This window comes from Bombus impatiens, unplaced genomic scaffold (assembly GCF_000188095.3).
Source record: "Bombus impatiens unplaced genomic scaffold, BIMP_2.2 scf_0377, whole genome shotgun sequence".
NCBI lineage: Eukaryota > Metazoa > Arthropoda > Insecta > Hymenoptera > Apidae > Bombus > Bombus impatiens.
The window spans coordinates 1031160-1035255 of NT_176796.1; positions in this window are offsets into that span (position 1 = coordinate 1031160).

Here is a 4096-nt window from a genome sequence, read left to right on the forward strand (position 1 = left end):
CGCGGGGGACGTCGCGACGCGGCGTAGCGCGGCGGCCGGTGATCGACTGTCTTTATCGGGGCTCGATTTTGATTCACGCGGACAGCGGACGCCGGCTCGTTTTTATCGAATGCAGAGCTTCGCGCTAAAAGGGACTCGGACGAGCCACCTTTCCCCTGGATGACGGTTATTTATACTCCACCCCGTGTCGCGGCGTCGAGCAAGTGGAAGGGAAAGTACGGAGAAACTGTCGAGAGCGACAGAAGCGCGATACGTCCGGGCCGATTAATTTCCTGGCGGAACGTTGGATAGAGAGACGGCGCACCGCGGCCAAATAAAACTACGAATAAAGGAAATTCGTCGTCTCCTCGAGTTATACACGGTGGCTCGGTGGATTTTTCAAAGAGGCGTGGAGAATATCCGGGAAAAGCTCGTGCATTGTGCAACGGGGAGTAGCTCGAGCGTGACGACGCGCGGGATCCTGTGCCACGGCCAACCAGTCTACGGACAAAAACCCATTATACGCGGACTCCTATTATGTGATTGTTATGAATTTCCTATTAATAATAAATAAACAAACATAATGGAGGCCGTTGCGCCGCGTTAGCCTGCGGGATAGCATCTGGTTTCGTGAAGAGAGCGAACGAGCGAGAGAAAGAGAGAGATAGAAAGAGAGAGGGAGAGAGACGCACGAGGGTTGCGAGCGGGTCTCGACACCCCCCGACTATGTATCTCCACGACTTGCACTCGTGCGTCTGAAAACGGATCCTCTCGTTAGGTTCTCTCGCTCGCGCGATTGGCTCGATACGAGATACGCCGGCCAGTCATTGGCCGTTGCTCGAACAATGACCGGTTACAAATCATCCCCTTTTATACCTCGAAGCGATCAAGTACGCGTGACGATTCCTTTTTTCCTTCCTTCTCTTCCCTTCTCCCTGTCTGGCTTCTACGAGATATTCTTTCTCGGCGCTCGGACCAGTTGCACGCAGGGTAAATTCGATTCGCGCGACTCGAGATACGTTTCGTAGCGCGCAGAGACAGAGATTCGGCCAGCAAATTGAAATTTATCATCCTGTTGGCGAAAGAATCCGTCATCATCGTCCGCCCTCTTCTTCGTCGTTCGTTCAACAATCGGAATTTTAAGTTCGACTTTGATCGCTTTTGAATCGCTTTTAACACGCCGCGTCCTAATGGTATTTTGGAAACAGTTCGAAAATATTTGACAGGGTCAAACACGGCGAACAATCGTACGAACGTGGCGAATCGTCCCGCGTGCAGATAAGGGAGCAATTTTCTCGCGTACAAACAACCCCGTGTCGGAGAAACAAATTTTTAGCAAAGGATGAACGAAGAGGGGTTAAAACATGCAAGCCGTAAAGTCAAGTTTCTGTTCGGAACAGGTAGAGCGGCGGCTTTCGACCGGTCAACCCTCGACGATCCATCCTGCGTTTCGTCCTAATCCTGTTTGCAGGACGAGCCGACCGTTGCAACCTATGTTTGATTATTTTAGGATTTTCCAAGGTACGCGAAAGCGTTTTGTCCGACGCGTCGGATAACTCTGTGTGTAGTATGTACGCCCACTGGAAATCCTCTTTGGATTCTTCCGTATCGGCCTATCTGAAAACATCGAGACCCGACACAAGCGTTTCACGAGTCGTCCAGTCTATCCGTGTTCCGAGGTAAAAGAGTTAGAGGTCTTTGCTTGTACGATCGATCTATTAAAAAAAAAAAAAAAAAAAACTGTAAGAATACGCGATCAAGTTTCTCGGTGTTAGTTTGAAAAAAAGTTTAATTAGAATGTCCGAACGTTGAAACGTTGGAATTTCGAAATTTATTTTACGGTTACTGGCCCGTTGAAAGAAACGTTCTTTTCGCGGAAGACGCAAATCCCAGCAACGTGCACGCGAATTAGAAAAACGTGGAAGAAAAGAACGAGGCGGAGTAAGTTAGTCACCTGCGGAAAGTCCGGTGTCGGCTGGTTGCTGCTGGTCCCTAGCCGGACAAAGGGCCAGGTATTTAAAATTCTATTGTACCTTTTAAACAGCCGGTATTATCTCGTTAAACTGTAGGCGTGGTGCGAATTTCGGGCTGTGTCCCGAGAGACAACCGGATTAAAGGAGCGACGCTACGGGACGCGACGATCGCCGCAAGTACGCTTGCAAAAAATTGTCAAACTACGTCGCAACGTTGTTGCAAAAAGTAGCGATGTCTGGCGGTAACGTGTAAAACAGGACAACGAAAACGGCGAAGGAAACCGTGTTCCTGTTCGTTGTCGAGACCGTACGATCGATCGAACTGCTCGGAGACTCAAAACAGTGGCATCGACCGGTTGGAACGTGGTTCTCTAAATCTCTGTCAACGGCGCGCGTCGACAAAAGCGACGTGATTCGAGCGGGACGCGAGGAACGCGAGCACGAGCGCCCGAGGAGAAAGAAGAAAGGGGAGAGCCGTGTCGCGGAGTCGATTTCGAAACGACTGCTTTGCTCCCAGGACGTCGAAACGAGAAACGAGGTTTGGTAGCGAGAGAGGCAGCGGTGCAGCTAGGGGAGTCGCTCAACCATGAAACGCCAAACTAAACGGCGCTTCGAGGCCCAAATATGAGAGCCGACTCCCCTCGATGCCACCACACTTTGCCCTTGCACACGGTGCACCGTGTTCTACCGCACGGCCATAACCAACACGACTATAAGCAACAGGGCTATACGTACACGAACGCGTACGAAGAGGACGCGAACGCAGAGGAAACGCGTGTATTTATTCCGGCGTACGAAAGGAAAGCACAAAAAGGGCATAATGGACCCCGTAGCCAGATAGGTGTATATAATGAGGTTAGCAGAGGGGTGGAGTAAGGGAGGCTAGGCCAGCGGGGTGGTTGTGTCGCGATACGGGAGCGACGGAGAAGGGACGAGGCGGGGAAAGGTGGAGGGGGGGATGGTTCCCCCTCATCCAGGACGCATCTGCCCCATTATGCTGCCCCGAGGCACTCCCGAGACCATTAATCCTCGCTAAACGACAGCCATTTTGTACCTAAACTGGATTGCCGACTCACTAACTGGTTTTGAGGACGCTTAATAGACTACTCGGCGCTCCTATTATGGCGATCGCGCATCCGCGCTATATTTCGGTGTCGTTTATTCCCCGCTAATGTGCAAACGGCTTTGGGAATGTCCCGAGACGAGCAGCTAACTCCTCCTTCGCGGAAGTCCAAAGGGAGAGGGAGGATGACGGTACGCGGAGGGATGCTGGTTCTGCTCGTTTTCGATAGGAACCGAGGGACGTCCGAGCTTGATCCTCCGTGGATCGTCGATTCGCAGCCGAAGGACGACAATAACGACGGCGACGATGACGTTGGTAATTGGAAAAAATCTTCCTCGTTATTGCCGCTGGAGAACGATATCGTCGTTGCTATTAGGGTCATGGAATTCCGGTGCATCGACGACGATTTCGCGTAACTATCTGCGATTGCGATTCGTTTCGCAGGAAAGCGAAGCTTTCGTCGAAAGTATAAAATTGTAACGTCTACGGGAAAAAATTGTCGAGAAAATCGACGGAGGTTTTCAAGAGGAAGCTTGGTAAAGTTTCGCGCGAACATCCTTCCAGAACGACACCCCACGATTTTCCTGTCGCGCAGTTCTAACAAGATTTTGGTTAATCGGCTTGACTCGCTGTGACGGGAAAGTTCTGCTCCTTTTTCTTCCACGTGGTTCTCCGGCGGGACGTTGCGGCTTTTGGCTGTCACCCGGGACTATCACTGGCAACCTGCCGATCGGATTAGTTTAATCCTAAAATATTGTCCAGCCGGTATACAACAACATCGCGAAGATTCCGCGAAAGGCCAGTCGACCGCGTGCCCGGGGATTCGCCGGCCTAATGCCCCTTTGACGAGGATTCGCTCGTTACGGGAGGCAATTAATTTTGCGTTTCGTGGCCTCATTACGATGGTCTTTGATGCGAGCTTTCGGCGGAGATTTTCGGCCCTTCGACAACGAAGTTGCAAAGTCGCTCGTTGTACCGGCACGATATCAATGGCGAGGCTTCGATCTGACGAGAATAAAAACTAGAAGCTAACCCGGAGGATCTTATCTCGTTATCCCGCGCGTTTAACGTGCACCCTCGT